This window comes from Passer domesticus, chromosome 2 (assembly GCF_036417665.1).
Source record: "Passer domesticus isolate bPasDom1 chromosome 2, bPasDom1.hap1, whole genome shotgun sequence".
Classification (NCBI taxonomy): domain Eukaryota; kingdom Metazoa; phylum Chordata; class Aves; order Passeriformes; family Passeridae; genus Passer; species Passer domesticus.
This window is the reverse complement of record NC_087475.1, coordinates 78,181,584-78,208,651: the sequence shown is the minus strand read 5'-3', so window position 1 is coordinate 78,208,651 and position 27,068 is coordinate 78,181,584. Positions and strand designations below refer to the sequence as shown.

The 27,068-nt window shown below is 37.2% G+C and overlaps 1 protein-coding gene and 1 long non-coding RNA gene across 5 annotated transcripts in view; one reads left to right on the top strand and one right to left on the bottom strand.

Annotated features, from left to right (window-relative positions):
* Nucleotides 1–229: 229 nt before the first annotated feature.
* On the bottom strand, nucleotides 230–13,408 carry LOC135294331 (uncharacterized). Its single transcript, XR_010356447.1, has 4 exons — nucleotides 13,281–13,408; nucleotides 10,887–10,961; nucleotides 9,763–9,851; nucleotides 230–2,469 (listed from the first exon to the last, which is right to left on the bottom strand). It is a non-coding gene; the product is annotated as an uncharacterized LOC135294331 (long non-coding RNA).
* The window catches only part of CNTN5 (contactin 5), a 603,752-nt gene continuing 582,880 nt past the window's right edge, over nucleotides 6,197–27,068 (top strand). The window contains exons 1-2 of one of the 4 annotated variants that reach the window (XM_064409453.1): nucleotides 6,197–6,326; nucleotides 7,025–7,120. The gene's annotated coding sequence lies outside the window, so the exon portion shown is untranslated. Of the gene's footprint in view, nucleotides 6,327–6,403; nucleotides 6,606–6,685; nucleotides 7,121–7,213; nucleotides 7,250–27,068 lie in introns of those variants that run through there. The other 3 variants (XM_064409454.1, XM_064409456.1, XM_064409455.1) reach the window with 3 other exon arrangements.

The following is a 27,068-nucleotide window of genomic DNA, read 5'->3' as shown; positions in this document are numbered from 1 at the left end:
AGTATCTGGTTTTGACTTACGAGCCACCACAATTGTATTTAGGAAATTGTCTTGCAGCTCAGCTCATAGCCCTTGAAATTCCCTTGAAACAGATCAATTCACTTTAGTAGCATGTGTAAGCATATTGTGATAGCTGTGATCACAATACTAGTAAGACATCATCTGCTTTAAAACCCAATAGTTTTGAATGTTGCAGATGGTATCAAGACATTAACAAAGTAGGCTATGTTCCTTGGTATTGGTTATTGGTGCAGCTGTTAATTTAATGAAGTCAGTATATATTCAGTTTTAATTGTAGAGACATTTTACTTGAGCTTTCATGGAACAGCTGTGAAATAAGTGCTATAATTAATGTTCTGTGAGTTACACTAAAACCTGTATATATGTATGTTATTAATTATATGTTATAACCTTAGTTCAATTTATTTAGTCTTTTGTTCCTAAGATGAAAGATCATCGGATAATTGCACTTTCTTCAGAAAACATTTAAAGGTTTCAAAGTCATCTTCATTTGTGCTTTCCCCTGCCAAGTCACCATCAATATTATTATTAGATGAAATCAATTTATTTTATTAAGTTAATGCCATCTTTACATATCTAGATTTATCAGGTACTCAGCATATTAATAAAGGAGTCAAGCAGAGTATTCCAGATGTACTTGAAAAAATAACTTGAAGAAACAATTCAAGCTTTTTTTGGTATTATTTTCATATAGGGTGCTCAGATACACTATTCCTAGTAAACTGTCATATAAAAGATAAAACATCAAAATCAAAGTCAAATGATGAATCTAATCCTCTTGGGAGGGGGGGTGTGGGGAGGGGGAGGCAGGTCAAGGGGGCTGCAAGTAGGGTAACTAGGCAAACTAGGGAATGTTGATTTGTGCTATTTTAATTGCAGTTACTAGAAACTCAATTTCAGACATTCCTGGTCAAATCCTTTCTTCTATGAGGAACACAGCAAGGCAGAATTGTCAGCCCTTCTGGGACACTGACACTAACAGTATAATCTGAGATTTTCTCAGACTCAAGGATGTGATTTATAAAGTTTTACTCCTCTCCTGCCCTTTTTCTGTTTTTGTTTGTAAAAAGGTTTGTTTGGTACATTTGTCTTTTTGTTTTCAGATGAGTTCACAAATTCAGTTTTACATGCTTCACCAAATAAAGACTTGATAATAGTGTCACTCAGGTTTCTTGGGGATAGGGTTATTCAGCTTTACTTATGCATTACATTATTTATTGTATGGTCTTGTACATTGTGTAAGAATCCACATTTCCCCTTTTCCCTTGTGTCACTCTGAAATGCTCGACTGTCCAGGAAGCACTGGAGGTCTGAAAATGGCAGGAACTTTTATTCTTCCTAGTACTTCTTTCACAGAGTTACAAATCTTCTGGAGCAGAAGATAATGCCATATACTGTTGGATACATAAGTTGCCTACGTCACAAATTCTAGATTTCCATTACATTCGGAAACAAAAAATCACCTAGGACTGAAGGCTAATTTAAAAATAATGAAAAGCTTAATTCACTACTAGTGTAGTCACAACTGCACTATACTCCAAAGAAGGTTTGCAGTGACAAGGATGCTTCCAACATTAATTCTCTCCTCTAGTGTATTTCCATTATACACTTAGAGTGGTAGGGAGAGAAAAAAATCCAAATATTACTGCACACTTAGGGCTATGGGAATTGTGCTCTTCGTTTTCTTCATTAATAGGAAAACACAGAATAAATATTTTCTTTTGCAGCTCTATCCATCTTTGGAAGGCACAATGGCATCTAATTATTTTACAAAGTAGGCTGCAAACCTCTGGTCTATAAGGGCAGAAATCTGTGTACTATTGTTAGATACTTAAATAAAAAAAAAATATTTTTTTTTTTCTTTAAGTAGCAACATAAATCAGAGGAATCTGGAACTGTTCAACATCTTTGAAAAAAAATCAGGCCATTTATATTTAGGTATTGAAATAGAAGTTAGGAAACTAAATTTAGTTTCTACTCCTGTTCTGCATTCAGCAGTCATGGACTCTGACCATTCTGTAATTCAGTAGAGGGCAGTTTTTTCATCCTTTGTGCTCATGACTCTTTGGAGATATGGGTTAGAGAGATAGGGGGTTTTATCTTTGAAAACTACTGAGTTTTCATTGCTGCTGGAATATTAAGTTATAATTATAGGTTTGTTTTTTTTTTTTTTAATTCTGTGGTTCTCAGAGAACATTTCATTTCCCTTGTCTTTTTTCCTCTACTTTGAGGATTATGGATCAGCACACCCCCAACTAGTTCCCTATCACAACAGCTTATGTTACCATGGGATAGCTACAGTGGTAGACAGATCTGTTCTTTCTCCACTCTTTACTCTTTTGTGCATTCTGTTCTCATGTGCAGTAGAACTTTGCTCCATCTTTGTAGAAGGTAAAATCAGTCTCCAGGGGATACTGGATCCTTCCTGTGCATATGTTGAAGATCAAGCTGGAAGGAATGAGGAAAACTATGGTTTTGCTTTTCCCAGCATATTAACTAGTAGCTGTATCACAACATCAAAAGCAGTTCTTTGTATTTCATAGCAGCTTACCTAAGCATGTCCCTCATAAGGTTAGGGAAGCCAGGAGACAATAAGAATTTGCAAATCCCTTCTCATCTGTATTCTGACTCTGGAAATACAGAACTGTATTGCACTTGCACAAAGCATGCACAGAAAAGAGGAATCCTCTCTGATGATCAGTTCATCCCTGCTTCTGTCACTAGCCAGGAGACTGATTTTTAAGAACCTGTTCCTCTGGTTTCATTTTGAATCAGTTTTTCACAAAAACCAGTAACACTCAGTGGAACATTAGTGTATGAACAAGTTTGATATAGGGTTAAGACACTCACATCAGTCACTTCCCTATGTCTCCCAGAGTTTGTGGCTTTTGAAGAAACAAGACATCACTCAGCCTGTCCCCTCCTGTCAATAAGTGAATACCACAGCATTTCTATTTAGCTCTTTGATGATCATTATTTCAGTAGCAACATACTGCCCATACCTGGATATATCAAAATATATAAGACCCAGAAAATTTTCTCTTCAACCAGGCAGCAGTGGAAACACTGGTGTTGTTCACCAAGTAACAGAATGGCCTCATCATCCTTCAGGTGTTTGATCAACTGTAGTGCAGTTCTGTCATCCTCTCAGACCATTCAATGAAACAATACATTCAGTTTACAAGTTTCTCTTACAAAATCAAAACGACCATTGTGGCATGCTATAAAGCTGTGATACAAAACATGCTTCATTCTGCTGCTTCAAAACTTTTCTGAATAGGTTAACTTTCTCCCAGTCTTTATGTTGGACCAGATGTCGTCTGTTTGCACTTCTGAAAATTTAAGAGGCTCAAGCCCCCAGAGCTTAGGGTTTTATTTTTAATTTTATGCAGCAACTTCTTTCCATTGCTAACATCTCCAGTTTGTTAATTATCTGCTATAACTGAAAGCTTTCATGATAGGCTCTGAATCTTCTGCTGTTTGCCGAAGGCCTGAAGAATTATGTGTCAAATTTACACACAATTCTGCTTATCCCCCTAGAAAATTTTCTTATAACTCTAATTATAAAGCCATGAGGAGTCTATCCAGATGTTCTAGGGGAGGACAAAATATAGCGGTTGCCACTAAAATTGTACAGCTGCGTACTAAAACAGGCCCAACATACACCTTTCAAAAACTACTATTTTCAAATACTGTCCTACAGGTACCTGAATGAGCTTCTCAGAAATGGAAGGGGAAGAGCAAGAGAAGTCTTCAGTATCTCTAGATATACACCTCTGTTGTTGTTGCAGACCCAGGTGAGGGGGAGAAATTTGTGCAGCTAATTATCTTCTTCAAAATTCACTCCCTATCTTACATTTGTAACTGGTCAGGAAAGCACAGTGAAATATCCTAATAGTAATGGTACTGCTCAGATAGTTTTCCATGTGGGAAAGAAAAAAAAGATACATTATTCTGCTTAAAAAGAAGAGAGACTGAGTGAAAAGAAGCACAAAACAAATGAGAAAAGCGCTCAGAAATGACTCAGACTGCAGATGTGCTGCATCCACTGTTTGCTTGTCCACTGCAGACACTGCATTAGAGAGATTAAGGTGATAATTGACAGATAGTCAGACAACTAGACCAGATATGCAAAATGCAGCTAGGTTGACTTAAAGTGTATTGCAATAATAGTACTGTAACAAAGTACTATTTATGCTGATCATAACTCACTGTCCATGCACAAAACACTGAACATACATACCATAAAACATCTTACAATCTTAGAGTGGTGGAGTAGAGCAGGAACTGACCTTGCAAAGGATACACACAATCAAATGAAACTTTAACCTGTTTAAAAGCTGTGTGCCACTTTCCTTTCAAAGAAAGGTAAAACTGGTACTCATACAAATCCACTTAATTTCTGATTATATTAAAGGAAAAGATACAAATACCTCCTTGTAGAAATATTACTGATGGGAAGTTAAAAAAAAAAAAGCAAGCAAATATTAAAAATTGCCATTCATAAGAAAGATGTGCTTTGACAAGAGCTTTGAGTTAAAAAAAAAGTAGTGTGTAACCCAATGTGTATGGCATGGGTGAAGTAAAGTAGTTTTTCAAAGTAACCCTATAAACTTCATAAAGGATGATAAAGACCATAAAGTCAAGTCTTTATGACTTCAAAAAAAATTTTGCATTTCTTTTAATTCCGTCTCTACCTGTAAAAAAGTAACCAATGAAAATTATCTTCTCACAAGTATTTCCTCACTATTGTCATAAATAGATACAGTATGCACCAAAAAAAATAGCAAAAATGCTTCTGGCTTTAAGGTTCACTTTGAAAATATTGAGAAGTGGAGCCTCATAAGTTATTCATAAGACCAGAATTAATGCAGTCACTATTCCTGGCTTCTGATTAAATGCTGTCTTGTAACCTAGTAACACTGGAAATAATGACCAGATGATAATTTTCTGTGAATTGAGTCAATGAAGGGAAGGTTTGATATGTCAAGTTGCAGCATTACTTGCCCAACAGAAATATGTCTGGAGACCCATCCACAGTTGTGGAGACAATTGTCTTCTGCTTTTGTATGGGATAGTGTATCCAGACAAAGTCCATTCCTAATGATGGATTCATTCTCTTTCTTCCATAGTTAATAGAGTGGGAGATAGTGATAAAGAAACAGAAATTTTCAATCTTAGAATAATAAAAAAAGGAATTGAAAGTGAGGGGTTTTTTTCAACTCATCCTCACTGGGAGTAGTGCACAGAATTCACTGAACATGATGTTGAGCTGTAAATCCTCTGATAGACTTCCATATATTATACCGGACCACAAAAGTGTATAAAACTGTGTCACTCATCACTAGTATCTTATCTTGCTAGAGGCTTCAATACAAGAGACAAGCAAAAGACACAGAGAAAAAACTCGTATTAGTGTTGACAATAAAGACCAGAGTTTTGTAAGAACCCCTAGCAAATTCCAGAATTAATCCAAAATCTTTGTTCTCCTGAATCTAAACCACAAAAAGGTCAGTTTTTGAAAATTATCCGGAAATTAGCTGGAATAAAAAAAAAATACAAAGAAAAGTTAGTAAAGAAAAATGCAAACATACACGTATATTTGTAGACCACAGAGGTTCAGAAAGCATAAAACATTTAAATGGAGCCACTGAAGCAGAGAAAAATCTCAGAGAATAGGAATTATACAATAATTACTCAGATAACGTGTAAGTTAAAAAAAGAGTCCTAACTACATGTGGAAGGCAAAGGGGAAAAAAAAAGCAATGAAAGAAAACAACAGAAGCCCAGAAAAGCATTAAATTTCATAGCACAAGTTGCCATTACCACAGGGGGAAAACACACATACACCCCCCAAAAAAATAAAAATAAAAATAAAAATAAAAAAATAAAAAAAAAAAAAAAAAAAAAAAAAAAAGGAAGAATTAGAATAATTAGAATCAGCCTGGATCCTGAGGACAGCCATTAGGGAGAGTGGGAACCCAGTAGATGTGTGGATGGATGTGAAGCGGGAAGCGGCCAAGGAGGACCCGTCAGGAGGCTGATGTGGCGGCGCGGCGCCGGCAGCCTTGCCCCGGGGCTGCGCGGGGCGGGGGCCGCGGGGCCGGGGCGGGGCGGGGATGAGCGCGGGTGGGCGATGGGGAAGGGAACAGCGAGAGAAGCGGCTGCCGGAGCCGCGGCGTGCTGGGCGCCCCGGGCGTGCCTCCGGGCGGAGCAGCCGCGGTGTAAAGAAGGAGAGGGTGCGCTGCGCTGCGCTGCGGAGCGGGCAGCACCGCGGCTCCCGGCTCCGGCTGCAGAGAGCAGGGGTAGGGAGGGTCATAACCGCTGGAGAGGAATAAAACGCATTAAAAAATAAATAAAAAGAAAGAGGAAAAAAAGAAGTCTTAAAAAACCAATCCACCTGGAAGGAGGATGGGGAAGGGGATGAGAAAGAGGCAGGAGAGGATGGGGTCAGAAAGTGGTGGATGGAAGAGGCTGGTGTCTTGGATTAGAGGAGCCGGAGATCAAAGGACAGCGCTCGCCAGCTTGCCCTCTTGCCTTCACGCTCCGGGGCAGAGGAGGGAAGAGGAGGATCGGGGAGGAAGGTGGAGAGGAGCAGGAGGAGGAGGAGAGCGGGAGGAGGGGGGTCCTTGCGCGCTTAGGGGTAGGGGCGAGCGGCGGGCGGCGGTGTGAGATGGCACTCACATAAACACACATCCACATCATCTATACATCCGCACGCGTCCAGGCAGGGGCGGGCAGAGCCTCCGCCGCCCCCCCGGGAGCAGCCGGGGGAGGCGCCTCGGTCCCCCCGCCGGGAGGGGGCACGGCGGGGCCGGGAGGGGCTCGCGGGAGCTGCCGGCGCGGATGCCTTCACCTGGGGCTTTCCATCACTGAGCCAGCCGAGGAGGAGAGGCGGTCGGGTCTGGAGAACTACCTCTGGATGGTTTAAAAAAAAAAAAAGAGAGAGAGAAAAAAAAAAAAAAGGGAAAAACCCCAACTCTGCAATCCTCTGCTCCCCCAGGCTCAGCACCATAAGGGACTGCTATATTTGAGGCTGTCAGGAGGATGGCAGAGAGAGACTGAGAGTCAGGGCGAGAGAGACGGTGCCACAGCAGCGGTAAGTGTCTTTGCCGTTTCCTCAGCCAGGCACTGATTTCCCTGGTTAGACTTTGGAGCGTGTGCAGATTATTTGTTGTAATATCTATCGCAGCATCTCTGTGAGCAGTCTACTGTGAAGCCGGCAATGGTGAGAGAACCCATTTTTGGGCTGCAGGTTTATGTGTTTTGCCTTTTTGTTTTGAATCTTATGTTGAAATTGTCATAATTGAGCAGAAAAGTTGAAGTAGAAATTACTGTGATGTGCTATATGCTTCCTGTCATTTAACTGGGGAGCAAACTACTGCAGTGAATGAGTTGTGAAGAGAGATGTGAGGCTTTTAGTGCAAATACATACTCCAGAGAAGGAATGCCTATTCAAATGTGCTAATTTTTTATATTTGGGAGAGCTACCATGCTAATGCTTGAGGTTGACTCAGGAAATAACCCAGCGTACCGAGTTTATAGTGATGCATTGAAAGTTGTGTTGTTTTGGAGTTTTGAATGATACTTGGCTTTGGGATAAACAGTTATCTCTGGAATTAGAAAAGTGTATTGCCAGGACTCTTCTCCTTTGCTGACAGGCTGAGGAGATGGAATTACATAAAGATGCACTGATTCTTTTACTCTGATGTGAGGACAGTTATTAAGACTATGTGGAATGTCTGTGAACTGGCTAGAAGATGAACTGAGAGTTGTTATGACATAGAGCATGAAACTGTCTTTATAAGATTTTTAAACTAGAAAAAAAACATTACTGTATATGTACTTTATGTTTAGTTGCAATGTGTTAAGCTCAGAAACTTAATGTAACAGAAGTTAGACAAGATAGTGTAATGTGAGCACTTAGGACTTAATTTTTCTATGTGTTGCAATATTTCAGAAATGCAATTTAAAGTTTTTTCAAAGTTTTTTTAAATTTTTTGTTTAAAAAGTAATGCTTTCTTGGAATGACATTTTAGTTGGTTTTGGTTTTTTTAAATGAAGGAACTGTTGCCAGGTTGTTTTTTCTGAGGAGTTCCAGCATTCCCCTGGACTTCAGTGAGCTGTTGATGAGACCCTGAACTTTGAAACTATAAATAAATTACACACTCGCTATTAGCCAAAAGCTATGCAGGGATTCCTGATAATTAAAATTTGAATGATATTTTCCAATTTATAAAAGTGCCTTTAATTCTTGCTGAGTTATAGTACCACTCCTTCAGAAGTACTTTATGACAGTAACACAAGATCGGTTCATTCTGATTAATATTGTTACAGGAGTTATTGAAAGAATTAGCAGTAACTGGACCATTACTTAAAAAAGCTATCAAATGCTCTAGTAGAATTTCTAAAAATATATTTAATAAATTGACTTCAGTTACTATAACACTTAACTGTGAAGTTTCAAGTAAAACCAAAAAAAAAACCCCAAAAATCCCCAAACCCTAACCTTCTCCCTGAAACCCCTTGTCTGTCTTGTTGTGAGGGAAAACACAAACTCTTGTTTACTAATTTGAGGCATGCTGAAAGTAAGACAGAAAACTGAGATGTGAACTATTGTAACTGAGGAATGTTTTATGTGCCGTGGCCTTCAGTAGAGATATACTGTTGATATACTATGGGAATAGCTAAAGATGTGGTTAAGAAGACAAAGTTTGAGAAGACAACAAATATATGAAGGAGGGTGAAGTGTTAAGCACTCTTGAAGGTGATAACAGCTAAGTAGTTTTATAAGTGGACTATAGAACACGCAGCAATTCTGTTTCATACACTTATAAAGCAAGTGCCCCTGCAAAATAAGTCAGAACTCGCAAAGCATGACATGAAAGTGTGAAGATAGCTAGGGATAGTTGGGAGATAAAAAGTGTAGGTTTTAGGTTTTTTTGGTCAATATGAAGCTGAAGGTCATATTTTGAATTCCAGGTAAAAATGTCAGTGGAAGGGATCTTAATTTCATTTTATAACGAGGACAGTTGTACTAAGAATGAAAACAGAAAATAAAAACATCTCACCGACTGAATTCTATTTGAGAATTTGAAAGAAAGCAGCTTTGGAAACAGGTCTTGAGGAAAAATATCATAGCAGCTAAGATAAAGGTGTGATTAAGAGCTCTGCTGCTAGAAAATAATAAAGGGCAACTTTAAGAAAGGCATATCTTGAAGAACTGCTAGCACAGATTCAATACAGGAAGGTCGTGACTGGCAAATTTGCTTGAGTCCCCTGAATAAGTTGCTGACATGGTGAACTATTGGGGAATCAGTGATATGATTTATGGGAGTTTCAGAAAATGTCCAGTTCTGTGCTCCACAAAATATTGATTTGGAGAGTAAATTTTTGAAGGAGTGCTGGAATGAATTCAAACCTGACTTAGGCATAGAGACCAGAGGGTGTCAGTAAAGGTAAAGAGCTCTGTATGAAAAGAGGAGGTTAAAAGTATGATGCTTTAAGTGACAGTCTGAGATCTAGGTTTCTTTCCTGCTTGTTGCAAATCTGGTATGTTTAAAAAGGCTTAATCTGATTTCGTAGAAATGTAGAAAAATCTGTTCCACTGAACTGATTCAACATACTGGAAGTTTTCTGATTAGATTAATGATAGAAATATTTATTTTAAATAATTAATGCAAGTCTTTAAAAAAGCCTTCATAGAAAACTGTATGTTATACATACAATGAATATACATACCAAGGTATTGAGCCATCTGAGGTGATTGGTTCAGTGGCATTGAGAAAAACAACAGTTCTTCTGACTGATTTTGTCTTTCTCCTTGTAGCCTGCAACACAGATTTTAGTTCCTACAAATGCACTGCAAAATTTTCCACTGTTGGTCTGCTCCCTCCTTAGGCTTCTGCTAAAGCTTCTGCATTGCACTTTCTCTCATTTTCAGAACAACCTCAATCATTTGAACAATTTCTTGTACTCTAAAATGCTAAATAAAATCCACCACTGTTTATACTGCATTCTTAATTCCCTGAGAATCAATGTGAAATAGACATTTGTTTGCTAATACTATACTGGTAGATGCTTCACAGTATATTTTCTTCCTCCTGTGCATGGCTCTTCTCATTCTTTTTTCAGGGTCGGTTACACCCTGGATTACCAACTTGTTAACGCTTTACAAGGGAAAGGTACTTTTTTTGGAGGTGATGGAGCCCCTACAGATTCTTATCTCCTGAGTGATTTTGACCAATAACACTCTATTAGGGGATTGGTTTGCAAATTATGAAATTGTTAAAACTTTATAAAATAAATATGCTCTTATTTTGCTTAAAGATTTCAAAGCTTCATAATGTGTGTGTATGTCTGTATAGATGTGTTTATACACACACACATATATTGAAGGGCAATGATTCTGTGTCTCTGCAAGCTGGAATGGCAGCAACAGTAACATTTTCTAGTTAGTGGAAGGAAATATAATCTGTTTGTTTTTAGAATGAATTTCTTGGCTGTTTTATGAAAATATCCCTAAATGTGTGAACCATAAGAAAATTTGATCTTTGCTCATGTGCTGATTTCTAAAAGGAAGTTCAGGATGATTTCTCGCTGTATTTCATAAAGGCAACAAATCAATTCTAAGGTGTTGTAAGTGGATACGTAATAAGGGAAATATTATGTTAGATTCTGTACGTTGTGAATATAATAAAAAATTAGAATTTCCATCCGTGCTACATGTGATGTTCTTGATCACAACATGCTCATACTTATTCTATGTAGTCATCCTCTCAGACCACCTTCCAATATTACAGAGCCATGAGGTTATGTCAGAATGATGCATCCTGTCTTGTCCTACTTACACCACCAAAGCTCACCTCTTTACATCTCCTTCAGGACCAACTTACACGTCAGTCTTGGAAAAAATTGATAACTCTTCTCCATTCCCATACCTAGAAATAGAAAATACATCAAACTCTTTCCATCCATCAGAAAGCTCTTTTGGGAATTTCCTTTTTCAGCATGCTCTTAAAGGTTTTCTTGTAAATGGAGTTAAAACATGATGCTGTCTTTGGAGAACCTTCATCTGATGAAACTAAAAGCAGACAAACTTTTCAGGTAGTTTACTGCAGTTCCTGAGAGGGGTACAGAATGACAACTTTCCACTCAACATACAGAGACTTTGGCTTCAGCCTTCTTGTGAGTGAAAATTGTTCCGTTTTTAATAGTTAAAGAGTTACTATATATTTATTGGGACTCCTACCCTTTGAATAATTTTGATCAAGGCTAAATATACTGCCTTGTAATTGATGCAGGCGTAGTATCAGACCAGTCTTTTGGATGTCTTCCCTTATCTAATAGCATCACTTTGTAAGAATTCACAAATCCTATTTTATTTTTGTTGGGTTTATAGTCTTCATTGAGTACATGATAGACATTGCCCTGTGGCTGTGACATTCCTGCTATAGGTAGTAACCACCCTGCTACGCAGTTAACCAGGAGTAGTGGCTGCACAGATGGGCAGGTAAATGAAGAAAATTGTTTGGTCATAGTAACAGAAGTAGCTGATCTAAAGGCATAACATCCTTATAGTAATATTTTGCGAAGATATTCAGGCACTAAACTTGAAAATATGTGATTCTTGCTCAGCAATGAAGAGACTTATTCAGAAGATATATCTGCTGCAATATTCTCCCCACAAATGTACCCTCAAAACTAAATGGTAAATGGCAAGGACATTAACAGAAATTTACTTTTGGGAAAAGTGATTAATTATTAACTGTTCAAGAACACATATATCATTTATTCTGAAAGATGACCCATTGTCCCCTTTAGCTTACTCCACAGACTTTCATATGCCATTTGCTCTTGGTTATTCACATGTTTCTGCATAGACTTAAAGTGTAATGAACAAAACCACACTAAAAAGAGTCAACAAAGTAACAGTATATGCTTCACCTCTTCTTTTGAGGTGGTTCTTACAGACAACATTTTCCAAAAGTTAAATATTATAGACACTTCAAGAAATTACTCTGGACAGGCTGGAATACTTGGGTGACATTTAGCACTGTTGGTCTGATGAAGTCATTCAACTTCATGAAGCTCATATTACTACGATGTAAACATTATTATTATTTATCTTTACATTTATTCTTGTGATGGCTTAGATGAGGGGCAAGATATACAGAATGGAGGAAACAGAAAATACTGACAATTTTGGGAACTTTATTCCTGTATAGGAATTTTAGTATGCCTAGAAAAAAGAATGCATTTGAAGTTCTGGACATAGAGATGATTTAAAATTCCATTAATTTTGTGCTTACTAATTTTTTTTCCTATATGCATTCATTGACTAGAATATTGTACTACAGCTCTCTTTCTGGACCAAATTAAGTGATATTGAACTTTATATGTATAATGGCACTTTAAAAACTGAAGTCCCCTCCCCCAGGTATATTTCTGTACATAGTGCAGAGATTACTTTGATGTATAGTTCAACAATTGTATATATAAATTTTAGATTTTTCTTTTTTACTTTAGATTGTTGGTACATCTTTTCACATATATTTAAAAAAAAATGTGGATGCCACTTTAAAGTGCAGTTGCCTCAACCATTTAATTCACATCATGAGTCTATACTAAATATTATTTAGATTAGAACTCTGATTTCCCTAGATGATTTTTTATTAGCAAGGTCCTTTATTCCATTATAAACCTTATCATCATCATGACAAGTAGGTATGATAATCATGAATCAAGATTGTGTTGCACTGAGGGCTGTAAACAAAAAATGGTCCCTGAATCAAAGAACGTATGGCTTAACTCAAAGACTTCCCTTTTTTTTGCTGTTATGTCTGACCTTTGAAGAGCTTATAGCTAAGGGAAGACATCTGTGTTTCACAACCATGCTACCATGATCATGTACAGATGTCTTCAAGATCACCTCCCACCCGAGAAAAAAAGCCCAAGATACTATCTGCAACACTATGACATGTGTAATGATTGCACATAAATGCTGCAAAATGTCTTGAATATTTGTCAAAACTGTAGCAGCAGTCCACAATTGCTTCTGAAATGTGTACTTTTTAGACCCCTTTTCTAAATTTAACTTGTTTTTCAGGTTTCCAAAACCTAATGCAGATCAAAACTTATTAAAAACAAGCATATGGACTTTAACACGACATTCTTTAAAAAAATAAGTTCTCTTAATTATAACTTTTTATTTACTTTGTCATTAAAAAAAAACTAAATAAAATAAATAATTTACTCACTCTTGTATTACGACCTTATTCTTTGTTTGGCTTCTGACTTTTGCACGTCTGAGGTGATACAAGGTTCTGATTTCTCAGTCTCATGCTGTGCAAGATGCTCAAAATGTTCTTATTCCTCTTTAACACATGCAGTGTCATGTATTGTTGCTGCTTACATAAAACTCAGCTCAGGGAATCTGGGAATAAAGCCATGACATCTCTGATGTCATAAAGTCTCTCTGATGTGTGTGTGCACAGCTTTTTGACTCAAAACCAGCTGTGTAGGGTTTCCTCTGTTTGGACTTTGGAAGATATTTCTTGGACATTGAAACAGCGTCAGACTGAGGAAAACTGTCTGTTACGTGTTTGTGAAGAGGCATAATTGAAAACGTATTCCAGATCAGATAACCAGGGAAAATAATTTATTAAGAGGGCCATTGGAATATAAAGATAATTTAGAAAACATGATATATAGCTGAAATGTCTGCAGTTTTGTTTTCCCCCTTGCATATCACAACTGACTGATTGCTAAGATCTAAGTATTTATTTGTCTTATCAATCACTTTGTGCTTGAGTCATTCACTGATGGGCATAATCCTCTGTTTGTGACTTCGGAAGGCATCTCTGGAGGAAATTTGAATGTCATCAGCAACAAATTGAGACATTACTGAAGGCATCAGGTAGGAGGAAGACGTTTGCACAAGGGGCATATTAATCAACAACTGGAGAAAATAAGCAGCATCAAAGATGAGCAATTCAATTGAATTTGGATTAAATTCTGGCATATTTTCTACAAATTAGAAACATTGATTGATTCAAATCAGGCAAAACCTAAAGTTCTTCCCTAAAAAATAAATACAGGTTGAGAAAATTGGGAAGCATTAACTAAAGAGCCTACACTTGAAAGGTCGTTACTTAATGTCTGTTATCTCTGTAAGTTTTCATTAAGTATCCATAAATTACTATCAAGATTCCTTCTTTGTCAGTCTTTGCAAAATAGTTCCTTTGAAGCAGGACAGCTTTAATTGTAAAGGAATGTAAAGGAATTTGCCAAGGATTTCTTTCAAAGCTTACAAAAATAGGTTGAAATTATAAACAATACGTGCATGATTATATGGGATTATAGGATTTGTGAATGGGAATAATGTGTGAGAGAAAGAAAAATTTATCATAGTTTTTTGTTATTTTGCTTCAACACAAAATGATTAGTAGTTTCATATGTCACATTCTGCATCAAATAAAAGCTGGCATATGAGAAAATGCAGTCAGTTGAACACTTGCAATGTTTATTGAAGATAATGTCTATAGCAAAAATGGCATGCTAGTTTAATGTATTATTTAAGATTTTTAAAAAATAGCAGGCTTTTTTTTCTGATGATTGGTTTGAAGTCAAAGCAGTGTGGGTTATGAGAAACTTTTCTAAAGTCTGTAATGGACATGTTTGCTCCTTGAAACCTACAGTAAAGTAACTGAGAAGCTCAGGGGATCCCAAGAGTTTATCTAAAAACTACCTGTAGGTGGTATAATAAGATCTGGAATATTTTGCAGTGGAAAAAACTAGACTGTAAATAGCTATAAGCAAGGCAGTGATTTTGGACTTTTAGTTATTATTTCTCCGTTTATTATAGAATTATAATGATGTAGCAGCAAAGCAAATACAAAGGTTTACCTTCTATTGAGATTTCCATTGAATTGGCTGAGAAAAACTTCATCTGTCAACTTGAAAATAAAAATTAAATGGAACAAAATCAGCTTCCAGCATCAAGCACACTAAACATAGAGTTGTTTTACTTCATAATATAGGCCAGATTTTAAGGCAACTAAGAGATACAGTAATTATTTTCATCTTTTAAGAAGACAGACACTTCAGATTATGAACAGAAGGCCCTGTTGCAGGAGATTTTTATTACTTTCTACTAATTTTCCTTTATTAATTACTGTGTATAAAGATATTATTGGATTTTTATCTTGAGTTATATTTATTACTTAGTGTAGTCTGTTTTATTGCCATTTTCCTTTGATTTCCTCATCACCTGAGGTTTTCCCACATGTTGGCTGGCATGAAATTAGCTTTTTAATTTGTATGCTTGTTTTGCCTTTTCTATAATTTGTATTTTATTACTAATGTCAGACAAGGCAAGAGATGAGGGAAGTACTAAGAACACAATCCTTCATCAGTTCCCACTGCCGCTTATAAAGGCAGCAAATAAATGTGTTCTGTTATTGCAGCAAAGTCAGGGTCCTTGTGCCTTGAGATACATTAAAGAGACTCTCTAGCACTCCAAGAACTGGCAAATTAGATGATGTCAAGAGAAAAGAAAGAAAAAGGAATAAGAAAAAAACACTTTCACGTTAAATTCACACTGCATTTAACAAGCATAAGAGAAAACCACTTATCCAAAGCTGAAAGTACAAGTCACTACAGCTTGAGCTGAAGAGCAAGGCTTTTCACTGAGTGGCTGCAAACACAGGCTGGGGAGTGCAGAAAATGTGAGAACCACGCAGTGATGGATCCCCTTTTCTCTGCCTGGTGCTAAGTGAGGGGAAGGGGGAAGTCCACATAAATTATTCACCTTTTGTGTCACAGACCTACACCTGCAAATGGATAATCCCTCTATCAGTGTTGTGGAGGGTCACACAGCACACACACAAAATGTTGTTCTAAGTTATGGAGTTTTTTTTATACTGGGTAGAAGCTCTCACCTGAGCACCATTGAGAATGAGGTATTGTGTCTATCAGCCTGTCAAGTTGTATTTCTCCTAAAAATACTTTAGTTACACATATGAAATGTTTGGGGCATCGAGTAGCTTTTTAATAAGTATATTTCTTCTCACTCAAAGCGTTATTTAAAGAGTGTCTTTTTGAATATAATAAAAGCAAGCAGCTAAACTCTATTGGCCACTAGCAGCTTCTGAATGCTGTTTTCATTAACAATTCGTGCATCTCTTTAATGCCTCTTCTAGATCTCTCTCCTCATTGCCTCAATAGGGTCAGATTCTCACGTTTTGCCTTGTAATTGTCATCAGGTTTTTGTGGCTAGTCTTTACTCAGAAGGACTCAAAACCATCAAGAGACAAATTCTCTGCTGGCATAAGCAAGTACAGGAATGCTAAATTTGGTGGAATTCAGACTGCTCATTTTAGGACCACTTCCCCACCCTGAATTTTCCTGAACCCTCAACCAGTACTACTCTCTGAAGCATATTTTGCCATTGGCAGTGACTGAGGAATTCTAGGTTGGATTTTAAATCTGTTACCAAATGTATTCTGGCTATGATAGTGACAAGCAGAGCTGCACAAAAATTACCCATTTTTGTTCTGTAAGTGTCCATCTGCAGCAATGATGATTTTCTGCCTAAATATTTTATTCTTCTGTGAATGTGCAAAAATATTATTTTTCCCCTCCTGCTGGTTCTGCTGACAAGCAGAACTTTTTCATACAGCTCTATAATTAGGCTCCAGAGTCCTGTGGAGACTCACAGCAGAGTAGTAGGCTTTATATTCTGCAACACTCAAAAGTTTAGTTCACAGACCTGTGTGCTTATATCTATCCCACCTCTTTACAAGCTTTAACTAGATTTTTCCATTCCCTTTGGATCTGTACCCCTGTGTCTAACAAAAATGAGAATTTTGTGTGTTTCTAGCCCTAAACTGCAAATCAACTCTCAACTGCCATGTGAAACTTTTGACAGAATGGAATGGAGTTTTAGGTCATCATGGTAACTACCAGCTGAGGGATCTTGCATTACTTCAAGTATTGCAATGAAACTATAAAATTTATATAAAAACATATTGTATTTTCACACAATTCTTTTCAGCTTGAATGTGAAGTTTTTTTTGTGGCTTCCATCATATTACAGTGTTCCTGATCACAAAAACCAATGATGATGTTCCTATAGCAAAAATATAGCTGTAAAGAAATAGATCACTGGTATAAGTTGTATGTGGAATATATATTGCTATTGTATGACCTTTGGGGAAACCTTCCATTTTCCTTTAAGAAAACCTTCAAGCTCTTTAGTGTTTAAACATGCTACTTTAGAGAACGTGAATCTTTGCTACTTCAGGCCAAAGATAGCCACAAACACCAGTAAATTAGTAACATTACTTTTACTTCATAAAAATGGTTAACATCTGAGATTTCCCAATTACTAATCTCCTCTCCAAACCATTTAGAAATATCAACTGATATGATTTTTTTAGCTTCGTATTGGTGCAGTTTGGAGAAAAAAGGTTTTCATGTTACAGCTAATGTGTGTTGCTGCTTAATCTTAGCGCTGCTAACAGCAAGAACATTTCCTGCCCTTAGCTCATTTTTACAGGTTTAATTAATAATGTAGACAGTTAAGCCTGCTTGCTTGAACTAAAATAATTAGCAGAGAGAAAACAAACACTTTAGGTTTCACTTTATCAATGGTGTGGTGTCACTTTAAATATTTAAAGTTTGATCTGAGTGACCAATCATTTCTTGAAAAGTGCCTGGTTACCCTGACAATTCAAGCAAGAAAGCTGAGCTGTGAGAAATGGTAAGCTCCTGTAACTGTTTCTGAGCAAGGACTACAAGAAAAAATGTGTTAAAATGTATGTTAAAAATGAGGGTATGAAAAGGTAGGACCTGTCAAAAAGGGAATGGTAAAAATTCAGAGAGGAGGGTGAGAGGCTAGAGAGGTGTTTAATGCAGCTCAATGACTAACTGATTAGTTAGATCTCCATTGGAGGTCTTACAGGAGACAAGTGTCTCATGTACGTTTAAATCTCAGGTAGTGATTTACTCCTCTATATATTCAGGTCAAGAAAAAAAAAATCTCTCTTAGTCAAATTAATTGGCCTTTTCTTCTAAGTATTTTTGTTCTTGGGAAGAGGAGACCCAGACCCTGACAGGAAAGCAGTCAGAGCTTATGTGTGCTGAAACCAGTAGTCTTTGCAGCTTTGACCCAGGGAAACATGTACACGTGTTCTGAGAAACTTCATACGCAATCTTAAACTAAGCCTACACTCAACTAACCTTGACTGCATTTCAGTAAAGCAATCTTAGGTGCAGTCCTGAACAAATACCTTGAAAAAAGGAAGGCTAATTACACTTAATCTTTACTTCATAGCATGGAACAGTACTTTTGGATTATAGCCATTTTGTACTTCTATCAGAGACATTCAAAACCATGTTCCTTAATCTTAAAAATGTCTTATTTTAGTAGATTATGTCTTGTAAGCCCCAATATCTTTTTTTTTCTATCAGGTTTTATCTTTCCTATTATAAAAATCACAAAAACATTGAATATCTGATAAACACATCAGAAAAATTTTAAACAATCTAGTTGATCCAGGCAGATGTAGTTACCTTTCAATGGCATAAAATATTCAGAAAAACAGGTCTGCATTTGTTTTATTCAGGAGACTAGATAAAGATGCAACCAGTGCCATGTGAGGCTAGTGAATAATATTATTCTCTGGCTCATGTAAACTCAAAAAAATATCTGCAACGTTCTTACTGCCCACTTTGATAGATTAGTTTTATTACTGCAGCCCATGATGAGGCTTCTGAGCTGTAACTCACAAGACTTTTCCCTCCAACTCTTTTTGTCAATCATGATCATACTTAGAGTCTTAACTGCTTTTCAAAGTTCACACTCTATTTGCAGGATTGACAGAAAAACCACAAAAATATTTGCTTATCTGTAGTGTTTGGTACAAAACTCAGTGCACAATGACTCCCTGGTGTGCCATTTGTGTATGGCTACTTTCTGGAGAAAGATCAAGCTTTGTTTGTATTTTTCAGTAGGGCATGCTGCCTTCAACATTTTAAAGACAGTGCTGCAGGTCCCTTTCCATTTGAGTAGGAGAAGATTCCTGGAAGTGTGCTCTGAAGTGGCAGGAGGTTTTGATAGGGTTTGGCTATAGCCTCTGTGGGAAACTGGCTCCATTTCATCCTTGTGCAGGGTGGGAGATATTCATCTCTCGGTGACACCAATACAACAGCACTGAAGCATTAGCTGTCTGAATCACTGTCACTACATTTTTTTCTCATTGTTAAAAAATCAACAAATTATCACAGTTATTTAAGAAAAAGGGAGACTTAAAGGATCTTCCAAATGAAGTGATTCTATTTTTTATTTATTCATTTGTAGTAATCTTTGATGACCACATTTGGGTGCTTATTTGTTAATGAAAGTCCAGGGATAGATGTGAAAACATAAACATTTTATTTTGTTCAAATATTTTGTTGCTTTTACATTGTTTTTCTTTTCCGAATTAAAAATGTTCTTTTGATATCTTAACAAGAAAATTCCACTCCTGTCTAGGATTTTGCTGGTGATTGTCATAAAACTGAAAAAAACCCTATTTTTAATCCAGTTCATCTATTAACTACAACTGGTTCTGAGCAACAAAGACCTCATTTTCACACTGTATCTATTCTTCCATCTGTAGAAGCTGATGACGCAGGCATAAAGGAAGGAGTCAGTTAACTGTTCATCCTCTCTTCATGGCTTTTTCTGTGACACAGAAAACTCTAAAACTGGCAGCAAAAAGCAGTTAGAACAGATCACTTTGTTGCCAAGGTAATAAAACCCATGAGCTTTCAGAATAAGCAGATTTATTGCATGATATTTAACGTTCATGGCTGACTAAGAAAAAAATGGTGACAGCTTTTCATGGGAGATAAGGCATACATCTTTTGGAATAGTGGTTTACAATTTTTGGGGGAGTTTGTCGAGCCTGTACTAGATGACGTGCACCTGGGAGAAGGAAAAGGGATCTTTAATTACCCAAGACTGCCAAACCCAATGCCTGTGCATCCCAAGCTGTTATTTTAAATGCATGCATGCATGAGTGCCTAGGAAAAGGCAATGTTGGATTTTTTTTTCAGAATTGCAAGTAAAATTCAAAAGATTTTGAGTTGTGATTGTGACCTGTGATTTCTGAGACATTACTGTCCTCAGTACGGGTGAACAGAAAACAGTCAGTTTTCAAGCATTCAGTCTCAACTGGGATTCTGTTTGTCTTATTTCTAACTTCTGCTCCCAGTATATAAAAATGTTACTTGAAATTTTGATTAATATGTTTTTTACTGCATCATTAAGCTTGTCTAGTTTACTAGCAGCATGGGAAAATTCACAAATACTACATTTTTTTTCTACTTTCCAAATACAAATAAACAAACTTGTACAGGCATCCTCAAGGACCTGCATCCTGAAATACATTTATAGAAGTTAATATTCAGAGGATATTTATGGGAAAATTGAAGTAAATCATGTCAAGGTCCATATTACCAAGGTGCTGAATTGGGGGAAAGAATTTATTTTAGTGGAGATAAAATATCCCTCCAGTCAGAGAAAGAAAATACTCCAGAGCAGTGGACTGAACACAGGTGCCTTGTCATTGAAACCTCCATGGTTTTCAGCCTGTCCACTGTGTCTCTGTGAGTGAGTGTTCCCCTTGGAACTGAAGTTTTAGAAGAGGAATGCACAGCACAGTAAATACTGATGATCTTTCTCAACTCTCATCTACCTCATTTGTCAATATGATGAATCTGTGTATGCTCAAGGTTTTAAAAGATAATGTGGCTTGATATTGGCTCTAATGGGGACTTTTTTTTAACAGCATGGAATGTTGCAGTTCAGAGTAATTTTATTTCAATATGCTCATTTTTCGTGTAAACAGTGGTCTGTTGCCATTTGGTCACATACACGCTGTTTTGCTACAGAAGTTGTTCATCAAAGTGTTGACATTTCATTTTAGTGCACATTTGGAAAACAGATATTGTTGGTGGTGGTGATGTTGTTTTGCTTTGACTTGGGAAATGCCATATAGTGTATGTGAAAGCTCTGTGCACTTCAAGGAATTTGCTCCCAGACAAAAATTCCCAGACATTTTAGAAGGAAAATTGGCCACTTCAACTCTACCTTCTCTCACAACAAAGTGCAGCTTGCAAGTAATTCGGGCAGAGTTAAAACAAATTAAAGGAAGCACTTCCCCACACAACGTGAAGTCACCCTGAGGAGTACAGTCACATAGTTAATGAATTTGATTTTTGAAAGGGCTGGATAATTTTATGACCAATAATAATATTTTTAGTTATGCATGCTAAGTGAGGTATAATTGGATTTCTTGCTTCATAGCATCAGCTACAGGGTCACTACATCACTACAGGGTCCAGGAAGGCATTTATTTACACACACCAGCATATGTTCACACCCATGCACACTTCTGCCTGCAACAATGCCTTTCAGTGATGTGTACCAAGGAATTCTCTGAATCGTTGTGCATAAGCCAGTAGCTCTGAATAGCTCAGGCTGGCATCTACATGTCAACAGGAGCCATTCAGAAGAACTATAGTAATTGCAATACTTGTGGAGCATGTGAAAACTGTGGGCACTTTATCCCATTTTTGAATTGATAATGGCAAGTCTGGACCTTGTCACAGGAGGAAAAGAATTTGTGTAAAGTCCAGCTTTTAATATTCAATAGGCTTCTGGCAATATGAAAGCCTCAGTCGATATTAGAGTGGCAGCTGTTGGCTGTAAATGCAGTCACTAAAATGTGATTGTGAGTTTCATTAATGCATCCTTCATCTTCCTATCATGGTTGTTTCAGAAATCAACAGAAATAAAAAAAAAATAGGGGAGTGTATCATGGATGCAACTTTTAAAGAACTAAGTTTTTAGTAATTCTCTCAGTGAAAATTAAAAGTTTATTTGAAAATTCAGAACATAATTGCTGCAGAGAAAGTCCAGGCTATGAGGATGACAAAGCAGCACATGAAGCCTCTTTTGATTTTATTTTTTTTCCTGACATGTTATCTACACTGGCACATGAACCTATGAAAGAATCGGCTAATTAGTAAGGTTATTAAAGGTATCATATATCATTATCAGCTCTTTTGGCTACCAGAATAAGATGTTGAAACCTCTTCTATCACTGAGACTCACTGTAGAATAGGAGAAGGAACACGAGAAAGAAGGCAATTAAGATCTGTATGTCCAGCATGCAGGTGCCTAGAGCATGCCAGAGGTAAATAGTGATGACTGGGACAAGCCCTAATTCCTGCTGAGGGCACCACAGTTTGACCCAGCCGTTAACAGCGCATGTCACTGAATCTCTTCTTTAGAGAATTATGCTTTTAAAATAAAAGTACAACACTCATTCTCATGAAGTGCAAGAGGATAAATTGCATTGTTAGACTAACTGTAGTTTGAGCCATCTCCCACGTCTGAGTCATGGGTTCAGTTTTGTGAGGAGCCAGGGAATGGGCAAACGCACAGGTATGTTGCCATAGCATGGTTAGTGGTCCCTGATTATGCAGGAAGGAATTAGCTAGTTGTTGCTGAATGGAGACAGAGGAAGCTTCCAGCTGAATGCTGGAGGAAGCTTCATTGCTCCTAAGAATTGAAACACTGGGAGGGAGGCCTCAATTCTGCTGCCAGAAATGTATCTGCTAAATAGAAAATAATGAAACAGTCAGGAGTAGAACCAAGCACTCCATGAACCATAAGTTTCTATAGTCTCACAAGGTTTTATTTAGTTCATCTCCAATTCTTGTTTCATTCACTTTGGAACTAATAAAGAAAGATGTGAACTGCAGTTCATACGTCCAACAAATCAGCCTCTTGCAGATTGCCTTCTCCCTAGCCAGCCTGCCTACATTGTATTGTAAAGTGTGATTGTAGGTAGCACACTCATAACTGGAAAACTACAGCTAGAACCATCCTCTTTTACTTACAGTCTATCCACCTTACACAATGGGCAATCTGTTCAGACTTTTACGATAAACTCTAACTGTACCAGGAAGCTCAAACTAATAAAGTGTATGTGATCTCACATACCACAAGATGGTAAAGTTGGAAGGGACCACAGTCGATAATCTGGTACAGCCTCAAGCAAATGTAAATTATGAACTGGATGATGCAGATGATATTTAAATTGTCTGAAGAGTGGTAGACAAGTAAAAGGCAGAAGAAATATAATTACAAAAGAGCCAAAGAGAATTTTATTACCTTAATGATAGGCTTGATATCAAGAATTATTTGACTATGATGAAACTATCAAAAGTATGTTAAACAGAAAGAAGTAGGCCAGCATATTATTATAGCAAGGTGAGTCCAGAGGGCAGACGGAAAAAAAAGGGCAAAAAAAATCTGTTTAATTTTATCTGGGAAAATTTCTGATTAATCAGATAGAGAGTGTTGGAGAGTCAAAGAAAAAGCCCTCCTTGTTTTGGGAAAGGATAGGACAAAATTGGTCATTATGTAGATAATTCTTCTCAAAGACGACAATTCACCTCAAAGAGCATCAAAAAGCAGTACATTTGTAGGATAATACAGAGAAAATACATCAGTAATGGGTAGAAAATTTAATTTATACAGAGATAATAATTTTGTTTGTTTTGTTGAATCCTTTTGTAGGATTCTACACCAGGAAGAATGTTGAGGAAAGTCGTCACCATAGTCAAAAACCCAAACAGATTGGAATACATGTCAGGAGAACCACCACAAGAAGACAAAAGGATTAGATGGCATTTTTTATGACAGAAGTACAAGGGAATTGTGTATGATATTTCAGACTACATGGTTTGATTTCAATTGAATTCTATTTTGTGTACTCCAGGACTCTCTATTCTTAAAAAATTGGGCCTCCAAATTAATTGCTATGTTTTGCCTAATTGTTACTGAAGGCCAAAGATAAAGCAGAGCATCTGGAATGGTATTATTCAGCTTCAAACAAGCCCATGAGCTCTCATTCTATTTCCTCGAAAGGCATCATTTTAAAAGGAAGGATGAGAGTGAAAAAAGCAACAACATGGAAAAGGCAACAGAGTAACCTAATTACTTTACGTTCCTTCAATTATAAATATATACTAGTTTATGCCATACAGCATTTTCATTTAACAGAACTATCAAAAGGAAAATGGGTTGTATGTGTGTTTGTATTGTGTGTCACTGTAGCAGTGTCATTTTCTGTGTACTAGTGGTATAGAAGATAGCATATGTGTTTTGGAAAGGCTCTGCAACTCATCCCAAATGAAAGTGGAACTGTACTTCCTTTGCAGACTTTCCTGAATGTTTGTTTTCCTTCCTTCCTTGTTTTATTTTTATAAAACTCCAAACCAAAAGTAATTTCCAGTAAAAAATATAAGTTTGTCCTTTGTGTATGTAGAGCATAATTAAATTACTGATGCTTTAAAAGATGGAGTTTAGATCCTGTTAAGCAGATTTCTATTTGTATTGATGAATTCATTTGACATCTGCTTACTACATAAAATATTGCTGCTATCATCTAATGACCAGACATTCTGGCTCCATTCACTGGAAGTGTCATTCAATAGCTGCTCTTTAGCACTAAATGTTGCATTACACAGAACGATGGAGTATTACGAATTTAATATATTTAGTTATTGTTTTTAATGTCACGATTGAGCATTATCAAGCAGGTGTTCTGTAAGAGTCAAACACAGTGCATTATCTACAAAGCAATTTTATTGAAACTGTTAGAAATATTTGTGTCTGAAGTGTCTGAAAGCTTTAAAATTCATGTAGGGGTATTATCCTCTGCCCAGTCATTTCCTTGGAATACAAATGCATGCAAACTTTCATTTCCTTACATACAAGAATTTTTCAAGAGAAGATGAGTGTTCCTTATGTTTTTCCATTTAATTTGCAAACTCTCTACTTTAGTATTCTCTCTGCCATTTCTGAATGCTAAAAAAGATATCCTATAAATCAATGGAAACACTGCCAGGAGTTGGACTGTCACAAAACACCACATCTTGCTGGACATTACATTATTTTTATGAGGTGCTGTGGGTATTCACTATGCAATGATTCTGCAGCAAATGAATTGGACTGCAAATAAACTTGCAGTTTTGGATTAAGAAGATGCCCAACAGGCGTAACACCAATGAAATATGGTGAACACTCTTGAAATATGAGGTACACTAACTGAGTTACTCAATAAGTAATAGTATTTGACTTGGGACATTTAGTCATTTGCAGTAACGTGAGAACATTTCCCTTGGACTTTTGCACAGAAAAGACTGACATTATGTTTCAGGGAAGAAGGAGAGAAAATTACAACAGCCCTCCCCTTGAATCAAGATTAAAGGCCTTCTTCTTTAATGTGCAGAAGCATAGTGAAAAGTTGGCATGAGAGGCAAGGAGGAACTTGGACTGGGTGGGAAAGTGCATGGCGATTCTCTAACAATGATGCTGTCAGAGAGCTGTGGGAAAAGGCAAGAGACCTGAGGGGTGACAGAAGGCTTGTTTGCATATGCCCTTGTGCTAGGTAGGTGATTTCAAAGATTCAGCTTCAGCATTGACATCACAAAATCTCTAGGCAGATCATGGGATGTAGCACCACACTTTGCACAATTATTGTAAGGGGGAAAGGGCAGCGAACAAAGTAATATCCATTTTTTATGAATAATATAGTAACATTAAGGTAAATTATGTAAATCATTGTAGGAAATGTGAAGAATGTTTATTTTTTATTGAATTTATCTGGGATTATATTATAAAAGAAAATTCTGAAAAGTTTAAGGGTATTTGGTGAGAATATAGAGGTGGGCTACAAACCCCAAATTCAGATGCTGAACACAAATGGCTTTCAGAAAGGCTAAGCTGTCAGTGGCTCTCTTTGTCTCCCTTCAGTGGCAGATGATGTCTCTCTGCTTTATGTTTGAAATTGGTTTAGCTAACACAGCATAAAATAATACACTTCTGAAAATGTAACTTAATTTATTATATCTTTGCTACAGTATTTTATTTGACCTACAGCACGAAAGAGGATGCTATGTCCCAGCATGTGTCCTTCCTCTAAATTTTATTTCTAAAAGTATAGGCAGGAAAGATACTGAAGGAAACCTAATGGTCAGTTATGCTGGGGAGGATCAGGGAAATATTTACTTACCCAAATGTAGGCAATTACTATGTCAGTTTTGATATTTCAGCACATCACCTATAGTAACTTTCAAAGGAATGCAGTCCATTCTAGACGTATCATTTTAATCTCTTTTCTCTTTGTGTTTCCCTTTAAAATTGCAAATATGCCTACAAGTTCTCAGCATCTGTGTGTACTTTGCAGCTGTCTCCATCAACCCACTTATTTGATCCTACCTTCAGAAAGATTTCATTCTTTATGCTAATTATTAATTAATTATGGGATTAATTTATACTTGCATAGCAGATCACTTCCCAGCAGCTCTGGCTAACTTGAGAGGTCCCAGGTGAGTGGAGGCTAGCCAGTCTGATGCCCATCTATAAGAATGACAGAAGGAGGATTTGAGGAACCATAGCCTTGTCAGTCTGCCTTTGGTTCTGGGGAATGACATGGAGCAGATCATCTTGAATGCAATCATGTAGAACGTGTGGGACAACCAGAGGATCAGGCCCAGTCAGCATAGGTTTATGAAAGACATGTCCTGCTTAACCAACCTGATCTCCTTCTATGACAAGGTGACCCACCTGCCAGATGAAGGGAAGGCTTTGGCTATTTTCTACATGGACTTCATAAAGCCTTTGACACCATTTCCCACAGTGCTCTCCTGAAGAAACAGGCTGTGCATGGCTTGGACAGGAGTACCCTTTGCTGGCTAAAAAACTGTCTGGACAGCCAGGCTCAGAGTGAGTGGAGTTACACCCAGCTGGGGGTCAGCCACAGCTGGTGTTTCCCAAGTGCTCAGTATTGGAGCCAAACGTGTCTGATGTCTTTATCCACAACATGAATGAGGAGAGGGAATGCATCCTTAGTTTGCAATTGACACCAAGTTTGGCAGAAGTGTTGATTTTCTGGAGGCCAGGGAGCATTTGCTGAGGGATC